The sequence below is a fragment of the Oryx dammah genome, unplaced genomic scaffold (genome assembly GCF_014754425.2).
Source record: "Oryx dammah isolate SB20612 unplaced genomic scaffold, SCBI_Odam_1.1 HiC_scaffold_4, whole genome shotgun sequence".
Classification (NCBI taxonomy): Eukaryota; Metazoa; Chordata; class Mammalia; order Artiodactyla; family Bovidae; genus Oryx; species Oryx dammah.
This window is the reverse complement of record NW_024070188.1, coordinates 78,277,786-78,293,757: the sequence shown is the minus strand read 5'-3', so window position 1 is coordinate 78,293,757 and position 15,972 is coordinate 78,277,786. Positions and strand designations below refer to the sequence as shown.

At 45.3% G+C, this 15,972-nt stretch overlaps 1 protein-coding gene across 1 annotated transcript in view; it reads right to left on the bottom strand.

Annotated features, from left to right (window-relative positions):
* The window catches only part of SCAF8 (SR-related CTD associated factor 8), a 217,014-nt gene that overhangs the window by 9,961 nt on the left and 191,081 nt on the right, over positions 1–15,972 (bottom strand). Inside the window, exon 21 of the transcript XR_005720821.1 lies at positions 12,893–12,974. The gene's annotated coding sequence lies outside the window, so the exon portion shown is untranslated. The remainder of the gene's footprint in view (positions 1–12,892; positions 12,975–15,972) is intronic.

The window sequence follows — 15,972 nt, the reverse complement described above, 5'->3', positions numbered from 1 at the left end:
TCACTTTCATCAACAGGCTCTTTAGTTCCTCTTCACTTTCTGCCATAAAGGTAGTGTCACCTTCATATCTGAGGTTATTGATATTTCTCCTGGCAATCTTGATTCCAGCTTATGCTTCATCCAGCCTAGCATTTCTCATGATGCACTCTGCATATAAGTTAAATAAGCAGGGTGACAATATGCAGCCTTGATGTACTCCTTTCCCAATTTGGGACCAGTCTGTTGTTCCATGTGCAGTTTTAATTGTTGCTTCTTGACCTGCATACAGATTTCTCAGGAGGAAGGTAAGGTGGTCTGGTATTCCCATCTCTTTAAGAATTTTCCACAATTTCTAGGTTAGCTGAATATTTTTAATATAAGAACTTGTTACACTCCATGGAAATAACCTAAGTGTCCATCAACCGAGGAATGGATAAAGAAGTTGTGATATATACAAACGGTAGAGTACTACTCAGCTATTAAAAAAAAAAAGAATTAAATAATGCCATTTGCAGCAACATGAATGGACCTAGAGATTATCATACTAGGTGCAGTATGTCAGAGAAAGACAAATATCATATCAAATTACTTAATTGTGAAATCTAAAAAAATGATACAGGGACTTCGCTAGGGGTCCAGTGGCTACGACTGTGAGCTCTCAATGCAGGGGGCCAAGATTTGGTCCCTGGTCAGGGAACTAGATTCCACATGCCACAACTAAAGATCCCACATGCCACAACTAAGACCAGATGTAGCCAAATACATAAATACAAACTTTTTTTTTGATGACACAAATAAACTTATTTACAACCCAGAAACAGACTCACAGATAGAGAAAAGAAACTGATGGTTACGGAAGAGGAAGGAGAGGAGGGATAGACTACGTGTAGGGATTAATAAATGCACATAAAATAGATACACAACAGGATTTATTGTCTAACAAAGGGGATTATATTTTCTATCTTGTAATAAACTATAATGGGCTTCCCTGATGGTTCATAGTAGTAAAGAATCTGCCTGCAGTGCAGGAAACCTGGGTTCGATCCCTGAGTTGGGAAGATCCCCTGGAGGAGGGCATGGCAACCCAGTCCAGTATTCTTGCCTGGAGAATTCCATGGACAGAGGAGCCTTGTGGGCTATGGTCCATGGGGTCACAAAGAGTCAGGCAAGACTGAGCAACTAACAATAAACTATAATGGAAAAGAATAGAGAAACTACAGGTACATATACATATAAATGTATAGCTGAATCATGGTGCTGGACTCCTGAAACTAACACAACATTGTGAATCAATGGTACTTCAGTATAAATAAATACAGAAAATTTTAAAAAGAAAAGAACTTGTCACAATCAAGTGACTGACGGCTTCCACCCTGAGTCCCTGGCAAGGAGACGTGGCAGAGCTGGGTGCCACTGTGGTGGGGCCGCAGTCCCAGGGCGGTGGGGTGCTAGAAGGGCCCCAGCACCCGCAGCCATGCTTGTTGCGGAGCACGGGTTCTCGGGTGTCCAGGCTCAGGAGTTGGGGTGCACGGGCTTAGTTGCTCTGTGGCCTGGGCGGGGGAGATCTTCCCAGACCAGAGATTGAATTGTGTCCCCTGTGCTGTACTATCCACTGTGCTACGAGGGAGACCAGGAGGTGATTTTCAGTGTAGAAAGAAGCTGGCCCACCCCAGCTTTTGAGAGGTGCCCTGCACAGGGCTGGGAGCCGGGGGCCACAACCTTCTCTGTGGAGCGTGAAGTGTTCACAGTCTTCCAGCACCTAAATGCTCACCTGTCTCCCACACATGTGCTTTGATCCTTTCTCCAGCAGCCCAGTTTTAGTCCCTTTGGGAAAAGCTTCCTCAAGTATATGAAATTAGCTCTTTACCACAAAGGAAGAAGGCATCAGAAAAGACCACTCAGGATTTCCATTTTAAAGAAAGCTTTCTGAAAGGCCTGAGATCAGAGGCAGGAAGCAGGTGTGATACTGGGTGCCAGGAGCACCATGGGCCTGGGTGCCGCCCACCCAGCATCTCGGGGCCCAGAGAGGCTGAAAGCTGTGCTGTTTCTTCCTCTGAGACACAACAGCTTGTCTCCTGAAGCTGCCGTGAGTTCAGGTTTCTGCCGACCTTCTGGGGAAAATGCTACAGGAGACTTGCCCCTCCATCTCACAGTCACATGTGCGGTTGCAGTTCAGTTCAGATCAGTCGCTCAGTCGTGTCCGACTCCTTGCGACCCCATGAACCGCAGCACGCTAGGCCTCCCTGTCCATCACCAATTCCCAGAGTCCACCCAAACTCATGTCCATTGGGTCAGTGATGCCATCCAACCATCTCATCCTCTGTCGTCCCCTTCTCCTCTGGCCCTCAATCTTTCCCAGCATCAGGGTCTTTTCCAATGAGTCAGCTCTTTGCATCAGGTGGCCAAAGTACTGGAGTTTCAGCTTCAACATCATTCCTTCCAATGAACAACGAGGACTGATCTCCTTTAGGATGTGCAGTTTAGCACAACTCGAACTCTCCCCGCAAGGTCTTGGGGTGCGACTTGATGCAAACAAAGAAGCCAAAACAATTCTTCCGGTTGTTTTCATTTAGTCCTCAGGACGGATGAGAGCAGGGCACTTCTCTGGTGGCTCAGTGGTAAAGGATCCGCCTGCCAATGCAGGAGACACAGGTTTAATCCCTGATCCGGGAGACCCCACATGCGGTGGGGCAACTAAGCCTCGTGCAGCACAACTGTGTGATGAGCCTGTGCTCTAGAGCTCGTGAGCCACAACCCCTGAGCCCACTGAAACCTGTTCGCCCTGGAGCCTGCGCTCCCCAGCAAGGGAAGTCACCACAATGAGAAGCCCTCACGCTGCAACTAGAGAAAAAGCCCACACGGCAACAAAGGCCCCAGACAACCAAAAATAAAAGAAAGTAATAAATAAAACTATATATTAAAAAAAACCCAGATGAGACCAGTCCTACTGGGCTTCATCTGCTCTCATGTCTCGAGGGTGGGCTGCAGGCTGCTTGCTTAATAAATCCTGCCTGCTTGAAAAAAACAATAAAGACAGGTGAGCATCTCAGTGATGGGGAAGTCAAGAAGGATCTTTCCAAATTCAGGAGGAGGAATGGCAGAGAAGGCCCCTCTCAGACCTAAGGTCAGGGGAGAGGGCCTTACGACACTCGTGGCCTCTTCACACGAGACAAGGGAAGCGTCCTTCAGTGGCTTCTCCAGGGGCAGGAGCGGGGGAGAAAATTCACATCATTTTTATGGTGACTCACCTATGAACCTTAATTAAAAATCTGTTCATAATGCAATACTGTCAATCAACTCTACTTGAATAAGATACATTTTTTTGAAATCTCTTCAAATTGTGTGAAATGGCCAATAGTTGAGGAAAGCGACCTCATGACAGAGTCCTCTCCTGAATATAAAATAGATCACAAAGATAAATGCAAATACCCTTTTCCCCTTAAATCCAAGATGTAGGTAGAAGCTCATAAATCCAGGTACCCTCTTAGTTGAAGGGCTTTGCTAGTGGCTCAGAGGGTAAAGAATCCACCTGTAATGCAGATGACACAGGTCTGATCCCTGGGTTCGGAAGATCCTCTGGAGAAGGAAAGGGCTCCCCACTCCAGTACTCCTGCCTGGAAAATCCCATGGATGGAGGAGCCTGGTGGGCTACAGTCCATGGGGTTGCAAAGAGTCAGACACAACTGAGTCACCAACTCTTAATTTAAACATTTAAATCATACCTAGGGAGTGAGGAGAATTTCTGAAATCCAATGACCCACTCCCAACGTCCATGTAGCACTCATGGACAGAGGAGCCTGGCAGGTTGCAGTCCATGGGGCTGCAAAGAGTTGGACACGACTGAGCAACTTTCACTTCACTTCAGTGACCCTTTCATGAATTTTATCATTAAAAGCCTTCCAATATAGTTAGGGGGAAATTAGTTTGAAATATTCTTTTTAAAGAAAGGTTCTTCATCTATCCTCTAAAGATTTATTGCCATTCTCTGAAAGTTAACAAACACAGAAAGCAAATCAGCATCTGTTATATAGGAGGTGTTATTAATATAAAATGAGCATAAGCACCTCTGTCACTAAAGACTCAAAAACCTTAAAGAACCCACCTGTCTTCCCTTCTTCCCAGGGAACATCATTATAGAGGATGGGACAGCACATACAATGATACAACTGTGGGTTTTGTTTGTTTACTCTAGTGGACAAGAGTAATATATGACTGTATAGGGTTCGTCTTTCAAAAATTTAGGTTTCAAAAGTAAGCAATTAGATATAGCTCAAAAAAAAAAAAAAAACAAACCCTTGTCTTTTTTTGTTTTTTTGGTCATTATGTTTTTAACATTTTTCTACATTATCCTTTCAGGAGGAGGAACTTAGAATTGAAAAGGTATCAGTGAACTATTTGGGTTCAAATGTACTGATTTTAGTAGAGGGAAAACTATATGAGGTCAGACTGTTCATGTCCATGTGCTCAACATACAGCCTTGTCCTGGAATATACTGGATGGTCCTTAAGTGTTATATATGTGGATGAATGACTTAAAGATGATGAACTCCATCACTATATAACAGAAGAAAAAAGAATATTATTCAGTAGAAGAAGGAAGACAAGAGAAAACAATCAAAATTAGAGTCTGAACGTATAATTTAGTTGACCTGTTTCTGCTGTGCTAATCTTGTTGTCTCTGCCTTTAATCTCCTGGTGACCAGTATTTGCAGCACACATGGGAGGGTTGCATGGACAGGAAAGGGTAGAAGTACTGGCGCCACGCAGGTACCTATTTTGTTGTTGTTGTTCAGTCACTCAGTCATGTCCGACTCTTTGTGACCCCACAGACTGCAGCACACTAGGCCTTCCTGTCCATCACCAACTCCCAGAGCTTGCTCAAACTCATGTCCATTGAGTCAGTGATGCCATCCAGCCATCCTCATCCTCGGTCGTCCCGTTCTCCTGCCTGCAATCTTTCCCAGCATCAGAGTCTTTTCCAGTGAGTCATTTCCTTACATCAGGTGGCCAAAGTATTGGAGTTTCAGCTTCAGGTATCTACGTAGTTTGTTGATATTAATAAAAAAGAAGAAGAAAAATGTACTTAAAGATCATGAAGACCAGCTTCTCATTTTGCAGATGAGGAAAGTAAGAAATCAAATGACTTGACTAAGGTCATAGGCACAGCCAGCTAAATGTAAGGAGTATCATTTTATTATTTATTCCTTAGCGGGGGAGGTGCCATGTGATGCTAAATAAACTTATCACAGACCTGCCTGATATCAGCTCCCCACCCCCAAATACTGGATCGAGTTTCTTTGGTTTGACCAATCCACTGATTGTTTTTACGTTGATTTTGACAAGAATGCTAGGAAAATAATGTTCTTAAAATTTTACTTTGCACAAAAATGACTGGGGGAGTGCCTGTTAGAAATGGATCTTTCTAAAACTCACAGACTTAGAGAACGAACTTAACGGTTGCCAGGGGGAAGGGCTAGATAGGGAGTTTGGGAAGGGCCTGTACACACTGCTATATTTAAAATGGATAACCAACAAAGACCTATTGTACAGCACATGGAACTCTGCTCAATGTTATGTGCCAAATGGATGGCAGCAGGAGTTTGGGGGAGAATGGGTACATGCATATGTATGGCTGAGTCCCTTCGCTGTTCACTTGAAACTATAACATTGTTAATTAGCTATACCCCAATGCAAAATGTTTTTAGTGTTAAAAATTAAAATTTAAAAAAAAGGGCATCTTTCTGATCCTGAACTCCTGAGAGTCTAATTCTGTGGATCTAATTCCATGGAGTGAAGATAAAGAATCTGAATTTTAACAAACACATCCATGTGACTTGGATGCAAAAAAGTACTTTGAGAAGCACTGTTCTCAAGAGCCTGAGGTCAGTCAAGACCCGCCTCTCAGCAACAGCCAAGGAAAGCCCCCCTCTGGCGGATTTACAGAGCTGCTGAAATGAAGTTTGACATGTGGGAGAAACATGTGTAAATCGTGCTTTGAAGAATACTGCTACGTCATCACTATTAGAGATATATACTCAGTTATATACAACTGTATGTTGGTGACAAGGTCTGTATTCAAAGTCATTTCTTTTTCTTAACTAATTGACACTTTGTGAATGTCAGGTTCACTTCTCAAGACCAAGCTAAATGCCATGCTCTTAACAAAGAAAGACCAAGAGGCACCGAAAGCTGTAAGGAGCTCCACGAGGAAAGAGGCCAGGCTGGTCCAGCAGTGCTCACAATTGTACCCCTTGCACCTCTCACTTGCTCTGCACATAATAGGTATGTGATAAATATGTATTTATAAATCAATCCAACAGAAGGGGAATATGAAATAGTATGAATATTTGGATAATTCTTCTGTATAAGTGATTAGTTGTAATTATACAATTGGTTAGTCTCTTACTAGAAAAATAATCATCAAGAGGAAGGGGATATAATGTATCATATGGCTGATTCACATTGTTGAACGGCAGAAACAAGCACAACATTGTAGAGCAATTATGGGGCTTCCCAGGTGGTGGTAGTGGTGAAAACCCCACCCGCCAATGCAGGAGACAAAAGAAACTCGGCTTCCACCCCTGGGCTGGGAAGATCCCTGAAGGAGGGCATGGCGACCACTCCAGTATTCTTGCCTGGAGAATCCCATGGACAGAGGAGCCTGCTGGGCTACGGTCCACAGGGTCGCAAAGAGTCAGACATGACTAAAGTGACTTAGCACGCACACAAGTAAAGCAATTATACTCCAATTTAAAAATAAATTTAAAAAAAACTATTCACATGTTTAAAAAAAAAAAAAGAAAAATAATTCATATGTTTAAGAAGGCGTCAACTACAAGTCTGGGAGGAAATGGATGGCAAGAAACCCAAGGCTTGAGGAGAAAATCAGACCTTTCTTCCAGGGATCACTCTCTGTTTCTGATTCCCTAAAGTTTCCATTACTCCAAACCACAAGTTTTTGCAAGGCTCAGTGTATTTTAATTAAACCTCAGTGATGAACACAGACTTTCCAAACTCCGTCCTGGTTTGCACCGTCCGGCTTCAAAGCTGGGTTGAAAGAAAACAGTGACGGGGCCTGATGCTCGACAAGGCCTTGGAAGCGCGCGTTGCCCTTGCCCAGAACAGAACCAGCGAAGAACGGCATGGACAGTTACCCTGGGCACACAGAATGGCACTTAATGATCTTTGCCTTGCCTTCTGGGATCAGCGTTTGGTTCTTCATTCGCCTGGTCTGCGTTCACAGAGTAAAACTCTTGTCTGTGTGACTCAGGCCATGAAAATGCTTGACTTGGCAACCCACATGGGTATTCCCCACACAGGCCTCAGCACAGGGCCTGAGGAAGGGAGAAGGCCGGCCCTTGCATCCTTCCCTGGTGCCATCTGTGATGTCCCCGCGGCCCCTGCCAGCAGCCACAGTGGAGGGAGGCTGTGAGGGGAGGCTGTGTCCCGAGTTAAACTCTGCTCAGGGAGGCGGGTTCACAAAACCACACGGGACCCACAGGGGGACTGCCTTCTTTCTCTCTTCTTCCTTTTCCTTTCATGCTTTTTCTTTCTTCTTTTCTTGATCTTTCCCTTCCTCTCTCCTCTCCCGTGCCCCCCTTCTTTCTCTGCAGGTCTCTCTTTTTATTTCCTAATTTTTATTTGAAAGAAAAAAACGTTTTTTTGGCCTCACCGCACAGTATGCAGGATCTTAGTTCCCCAACCTAGGATTGAACCTGGAGCCCTCAACCATGGAAAAGCAGAGTCCTAACAACTGGATCGTCAGGGAAATCCCTCTCTGTGGGTCTCTTGTGAAAAGAAAAGGCTCAAAAATCTCAAAGAAATATTCATGAAGCAGGCATTCCTGTGGCCAGCACTAGCCTCTCCCAGGTCCGTCTCTCTCTCCAACTCAGACCTTTGCTTTCCACATCACAGACACAGGTAGCTCTTATGCAAAAGTAAAAAGAAACCAAGAGGAAAATCCAACAATGAACCGTTAGAGGAGAGCCACAACTACACTTTAATCTGAGCAACGTGGTCTGAAGGTTACCTGCATGGTCTCTGCAGATTAAGTGGGTGTCACCCACAGCACCAGTTAGTATCCTTGGCAACCAACTATCACTCAAAGAGGCTGGAGAGATAATCCTGGTTCAGGACCCTGAATAACCTCATACTTGAAACACATACTATGCAATGACTTGTGGACTCTGAACACAATTATGACACACACTGAGTCTGCCAAGTTCACCTTGTAGATGAGGGGAAAAAACACATAGTTTACACCTTAAACAATTCAATTTGCAGGGCAATCGGACCCACAAGGGGATCAGGAAACCAATTTGCAGCCAGCACATATTCACGGCACAGAGAAGAGTGAGTTTCAGCTAACAGATCTCCAAGGCCGTTCATCCCAGTAATGGCATGGCCCCCAAATACGTATCTGGAAACTGGACCGCAGCCACAGGGCCATAAAGATAAACTTCAGGAAGTGAGATGGTATCTTCACTTTAGTGCACTGGTTTGAAATTCTCAGGTCAGCATGAGCTGGTGAGTTTTAAAGGGGGATTCGAGATCTGGAAACAGCTCCAGGCTTGCTGCCTTTCTAGAGTTCAAAGCCATTCTTTTCCTGAGTGTTCACTGCCAGCATCCCAGCTCTGCCATCTGTGAATAGGTGCACTATTTATAGGTGACTTGTGGTGGGCGAATGCCAAGTGCTCAACCCAGGAAAATTGTTATCTGAATGATTTACACGCACGTCCTGAACCTCACTGGGCACTAAACAGAGGGATGCTTTCATAATAAATCTTGCATTCATCAACATTAATTTAAGGTAATCTGAGTCGACAGTCAAGAGTCTGCTTTTCAATAAGCAGCCAACTTTTCTTCTATTAAATTTTTAGGAGACTATATTACTAAGTTCTGGGAAATACCATTGGCAAGAAGCTGAGCTGGAGTAGGTTTAGGAACTCAATTGTGTTAAGCTGTCTGCCCCAAACACATCTCGGCCACAAGCACACCCGTGATCAGTAAGTCAGATGGCGTCGCTGCTTCCAAGGCCTCCACGGTGGTCTCTGCCCAACCACCACCCCTGGAAGGAGGACAGAGAGGCACTGCAGCGACAGAGGACAGGCTCAGAGGCTGTGCTCAGTGGAGGACGTAAAACGAAGAAGCAGCCTGCAAGAAGAAGCCTCCGAGAGCTCTCGGCGCCTGTAATCCATTCGAGGAGGAAAGATGGCGCCGGGGAATGCGGAAGTAACACTGCTGAGCCGCAGGGGCCCCTGAACCAGAGGGTGGGAGGGAGCTCCAGGGAGGGAGAGACGACCAGGCGGGAGTGAACCGGGAGTGGGGTGAGGATGTGAGCTGGAGGCCCCGACCTGCAGAGGAGGAGGAAGCGCGTTCCAAGGGAGGCGGTGAGAGGAACGACGGCTTGAAGCAGACGTCGTGTTGGGACGGGGAGGACCCTGAGGTTCAAGCTGGCAGTGGCCTGGCCTCTCCTGGGCAACCCAGGGCACCACTGCTCTCAGAGGGAGTGGGGGAAGAAGGAACCAGGGTTGATACAGAGGCTGAGCCAGAGGGGAAGCCGGTGTGAAAGCCTGGTGCGGACTGAGCCGTCAGGACACGGCGGACATTGCCCAGGTCTGCGGTTTTTTGAACAGGGGAGTGTGCCCCAGGTACACTGGAGTGATGCCCTGGGACATGAGGAGAAAACAGCAGAGTTCATATTTGTACTTGCTTTTAAAATTCTCATCTTTTTTTTGAGTATATTTTATATATTTTAAATAAACATACCAGTTGAATAGAAAATATATCTACTACAGACTGACTTGTGCATCACCCCCAAATTAGTATGTCGAGGTCCTAAGCTCCAGTGTGACTTGTAGTTGGATATGGGGCCTTAAGGAGGTAATAAAGATTAAATAGGGTCATAACTGTTCACCTTGATTTTGATAGAAGAAAGAAGAGAAGAAGAGACACCAGGCCTCCCTCCCTCTCTCTTTCTCTCTCTTTGCTCTATCTCTCTCTCCTCTCTCTGTCTTTCTTTGTTTCTCTCTGTTTCTCTCTGCAAACACAAAGAGGCCATGTGAGGACACAGGGAAGTGGCCGTCTACAAGACAGAAGAGTCTCATCAGAAACCAACCCTGGTGGCACCTTCATCTTGGACTTCTGGCCTCCAGAACTGTGAGAAGATAAAATTCTACTCTTTAAGCCACCCAGTCCAGCACATAATACGGAAACTATCAAAAACTGGAAGAGGGAATTGTACAAACATATCTTGTTAATGCACAGGATTAAAAGAGTCTGGGTGACCAGGCTCTGGGTGCTGAGGCCCAACCAAGAAGGCAGTGAGTGCTAAGAGCTACTTCAGAGGAAAAGTAGGACCTCTGGGAGCCACTGGATATAGAAAACCAGAGGAAAAGAGGAAAGAATGTGGTCTCTGGGTTTTCCAATCTGGGAGGGGGTAGCCCTATCTCTATCCCATGGGAGATAAGGGTTATTCTATAGGAGGTTCAGAGATGCTCAGGGACCACAGGAATGACGGATTTCCTCCGAATAGGAAAGAGAAATGGCCAGAGAGAGGAAAGGAAAGTGGGGATCTCAGGGCCACAGAGGTCAAGAGAAAAGAGACTTCGGAGGGCAGGGTGGGTAGCATTACCAGGGAGGTCAAGTGGAACGACCCCCAGAAATGCCTTGTGGAATTCCACGAGGAGGTCATTGAAGACTTTTTAAAAAGTGACTTCAGAAGAGGGGAGAGGATGCAAGCTAGACTGTAGGGGGTTAAGAAGGGACAGATGGAGAGGAAATGAAGGCATCAGGTTTTCTTTAGCTTTTAACTATTAAAATGTGTCACAGTCAGAACCACAGGGGGTGGGAGGTAAGCTTTTCCCTTCATCTCCAACCCCAGAGGAATTCCCTGTTACTAGTTAAATGGTGTTAAGTGTTAACTGGATCTGGAGTGGGTGGGCCATGGGGTGGGGGGGCAGGGCGGATGGTAAGTCAACAGTAAAGTGGTCAGTCTTGTCCCAGAACCTTCCAGACAGCTCTGCCTTTGTGTGTGAGTTTGTGTAAGGGGACAGAACACAAAGACAAAGCCAGAGGGGATATACCATTCTCAAACTCCAATGCTGATTGGAAGTTGAGAAATTTCCTGCAAATTCTGTACCTTATTTGACAGTTGAATGTCAGAACATCTGACATCAACGGTGGGAAGAGGTTGGAGTTCATTCAGGTATCTCAGCCGCCAGCAACAACCGGACACCCAGGAGATGCCATCACAGTGGTCTGGCTTTGCCTGGGTTGTAACACTGTTTACAACCACTTCGCAAGTGTGCAGGTGAATTCAGAGCTACGTGTGAGAGCTAACTAATGCTTACAAAAGTCTTTGGGATCCACAGATGAAAGGGGCTGTTTGAGTGCAGAGCATTATCACTAACGATGGTGCACACTCGATAAATGAGATCATCCCGAGAGTAAACCATGTCCTGGGAATAAATTCACTAACTCGAAAAGCTGCCTTAAACATTTTAAGTGAAAGCAATAATTATCGGTAACTCTTCAGCAGGCTGTCTTTCCAACTCTAGAATTATCTTACTAGCTCATGTCCTGGGATGTGTGTGGACCTCATGCAGAATTTCAACATCTGTTTTTATAGAACCAATGACCTGTTTTATAGAATCAACCTCTCAGGGCTGGAGAGGTCCAGCCCCTTTTGCTCATTAAAATGCCCCCTGTGATATCTACAAAAATAGTGGCCTGCTCATGCTCAGTTTCTCCAGCCTGACACTTGTTATTCCCTATTCTCTCTTATTTTGGCTAGAGATAGTTTTAAAAGTCTTTTCTATTAATACCAGCTTTTGCATCTTTGCAAGTCAAAGCTCATTTAAGGCTTCTGCTGTCCTAAATCTCTTCTCACGTTCACCCCTGGTTATTCATCCTTCTCTTTTTATGTTTTTGTACATCTTTCAGAAATCTGATCTCACTGGAGAGTCCCTGAGTTTTCAGCAAAAATGACTTAAAAGTAAAACTGTTAAGTGGACACGAAGTGGTGAGCATAGGTATGGAGGTGTGTGTGCAGGGACCACGGGATTATGGAGAGGCCTGCCACCCAATATGGAGGTGAGGGTGGGGGTCCCGGAAAGGCTGCCCAGAGGGGCTGATCCCTGTCTTGCAATGCAGTCAGGGGAGGAGGAGGCTGGAGATAATGTCAGACAGAGAACAGCCAAGAGCAAAGACACAGACCCAACAGGTCTAGGAGTGAGCAAGGGGCATCACGAGATGAGGAGGCCACAGAACCTTGGAAGCCAGGCAGGGGGGCTGAGTTTAATCAGATAGAGGCCTGCTCAGAGCAGTGACAGGGTTGGACATGCATTTAATTTTAGGTGGAAAGTGGCAAATTAGGTAGGGCATGGAGACTGAGCAGAAGGTTAACATAATCAGCCAAACAGGAGCAAAAAATGGAGAGTAAATGAGTCAGAAAAAGACCGCTTCTGACACCAGCTCCTTTTTTTCTTTACATAAGAACTAACGTGCCACCACCCTGGTGCCCTGTGGAAGCTGACTCTGTTCATTTTGAAAACAACAAAGGTAATGGAGTCCTTTTTGACATTTCTGGTGAGGAGCTTAACCTTTCAAGCTGAGTCACTTATTATCTGATTTTCGTTTGCATCAGAGCCTTGGTGGGGAGTACCTGGGAGGGTAGTATTGCGAAGAAACAAAAGAGAAACTATATTAGGGAGCTGGTGGCACAGAACTGCACTGCCACACTAACCTCTCCACACTAAGCATTTTACTTCTAGACATCTGAAAAAATCCTGACTTCCATACTGATGCAGCGAAGGCGTTCCTAACCGCCCTGCTACCTTCAGGAAAGCCTGCTTGTTAAGAACTGGGGAAGATGGGCAAGTACCAGCTGGTAGCAAAAGAAACTCACTACTGACCTTCTTAAATTTAAACCAGAAGAGGAAAGACTTCATATTCTGCTAGACTTCGAAGCTCCATTATCTTCCGAGTCATTCTGTCCTAGAAGAAAACAGCAAGTGGCTCATTACATTACTCATGTGTGAATGATCAATTCACAACACATTAAATGAAGAGGTTACATCTCATGGGCCAAGTAACGTACAATTTATAACAAACTATTACTGGGGTGATGCATGCAAAAGCCTGATTTTTGAAGTTCTATCTCTGAAGATAACAGATGATCTGACTTCATTTTGGTGATCAAGTCAGCTAAGCACCATTCGGCATTTCTGAGAGTGGCAAGCAACAATTATCAAGAGAAAAGGTTGCAGGCACTGTATCTGATTCAGACTCTGCAGCTATCTCCCTGTTGATAATATGACCCAGTGAATGTAAAATGGATTTGAAAGCCCATATTTGTAATCACAGGATTTTGGGAATGGAGCGGGGTCTCCTTTCATAGATGAAGAAATAAGATCCAGAGAGGCTGTCCCACTCACAGTCGAGTGGCCAGTTACTGCGGATCAAACCAGAAGTTCTTCCCCCAGAGCTCTTTCGGCTACATCAGACTTTATTTAGGCGTAGTCTTTCTAATATAATAGTTCTTATGAAGACCTCTGAGTTACAAAATACTCTAAATTTCATGTTGATTTTAAACGCATAGTCTTTAAATGTAGAAGTCATTTTCATTTTTGCCACAAAACTCTAATAATGAGCTCGTCCCACTCTTTATGGAGAAATGAGTCCCAGTAGGATATAGCAAGGGATTCCCAGGTGGCATTAGTGTTAAAGAACCCACCTGCCAATGCAGGAGACATAAGAGATGTGGGTTTGAGCCCTCAGCTGGGAAAATCCCCTGAAGGAGGGCATAGCAACCCACTCCAGTATTCTTGCTTGGAGAATTCAATGGACAGAGGAACCTGGGGGGGCTACAGTCCATGGGGTCGCAAAGAGTTGGACACGACTGAAGCGACTGAGCACGCACGCACAGGGGATGGCAAAACCAACTCACCCCTGTGACCGTTCCCTATTTCCAGCCAAGGCTTGGCCTGTGCTAAACCCCAGAAGAAACTGTGCTCCCTGAAGGCTATCTGTCCCTGGCTTCATGGCATTTTGGAAAATCTCAGCATGCCCAAGTGGCTGAAGGCCTTAGGCTAAAGGAATTCAAACATGTCATTATACTTAAAGTGCAGCAAATTTCCGATAGTCCGTTAAAGCGAGAGCCAGTTCTAGAAAGTCAGAGAGAAGCAAGTGTTAACTGAGCGACTGTTGGTACTAGGCCCTGTGTTCTGTGCTTTAAATATATGCTCTCATTCTGTTCTCACAACTGCCCCCCGGGTATGCCTGGGCACCTCTCTGTTTCACAGATTTTACAAATGAGGCTGGGCTCTTTGGTGCAACTAATATTAACCTGAGCATCTGCTACCTGCCAGGCACCAAGGTGGATGCTCAGTATGCAAAGGAGAAAGGGACAAGCTTCGCCTTCTGCCCACAGGGAGGTCGGAGTCTGGCAGGGATGGGGCTGGGGGTGTCAGGCACATTAACCAGAACTATGTGGTTCCAACAGCAACGTGTGACCCAAACAGACAGAATCATGAAATCAGTTTAATGGGTCTTGATCAGCACTCAGAATAAATAGATAGGGGCCTCCCTGGGGGTCCAGTGGTTAAGAATCTGCCGGCCAATGCAGGGGACCCAGATTCGATCCCTGGTCTGGGAAGATCCCACGTGCAGAGGAGCAACTAAGTCTGTACACCACACCTGCAGAGCCCAAACTCTCGAGCCTGTGCTCTGCAACAAGAGAAGCCCGAACACAGCAATGAAGAGTAGCGCCCACTCGTTACAACCAGAGAAAGCCCACCCACAGCAGCGAAGACCCGGCACAGACAAAAACAAACAACGCAGAAGAGAATAGCACAGAATGGAAGATATCAGAGAGCGTGCAGTCAAGGTAAGGCAACTCGCATGGATATATGTCTATATCTCTGTATCAATCATATATATATACACACATCTGTGTGTGCTGGTTTGCAATGGAAAATACATTTTCTTTTGCAGGTGGTGGTGAGAGGAAATGTGAAAGCTCTCAAGTTATAGAGCAAAGTGACAAGTGCTCTATGAGAAGGCTATACAGAATGGTTAAGTGTGAACAAGAGGGAGTGTCTTCCCGCAGATTAATTTTCACTTAGTTCCAGAGTAAGCTGGGGACAATTCTGATTCCTCATGAAAGACACATCTCTTAAGGATGGGATGCTCACATCTAATGCTTAGAGCTAGGAAGAGCTTGAGAAGGGCTTGTGTGAATTTTCCAGGACTAGCGAGGAAAACAGAGTGGGGTCCCCCTCTTGCATAGTCTGGGAAAGAAGATGGCACCCATGAAGACACAAAAGGCCCAATAACACCAACAGAGGCAGAAGAGGGGATTAAACCTCAAGGAGATGAAACCCAAACCTAGCCTGAATTGCTAGAACTGTGGGAACTGCTGGGAGGTCTCTTAACCCCCACCATCCCACTGTAATCTTCTCAAGAATAGTGCCTCATTTGGGACGACAGGTTACTGTGACCTTTCTGATCAGGATAAAACAGTGACTCAATTTTCTTTCCTTTTAATACAGTTTCCTTCAGATGTATCCTAGATACCATGCTTACGGATCCAGGATTTGTGGCAATCCACCAGATGGCCACATGGTATCTGAGTACGGACTCAAGGCAAGAGAAAAATGATCTTCCTATAGAGGAACCTGAGTGACTCATATTGTAAAGGTTTCTCATGTGGGTTTAAGTGACTGTGCAGTAAGACAGCTCAGGACGGCAGTTAAATTCTCGGTGTCATCCTGGTGCCATATGGTTCTTACATATATATATATATTTTTTAAGAAGTAATACCATGAGATTATGTCAAGATTAATTATCCATTATTTAACTCATATTTTTCACGGTACAGACTTATGTGATGATTTTAAGAACTGGCTACTATGCAAAATAAACAGCTCCAGAAATGTATAGAAAAATCATGACTAGATGTTTATAATTTATGTTTTTTTCACTCAACACCTAT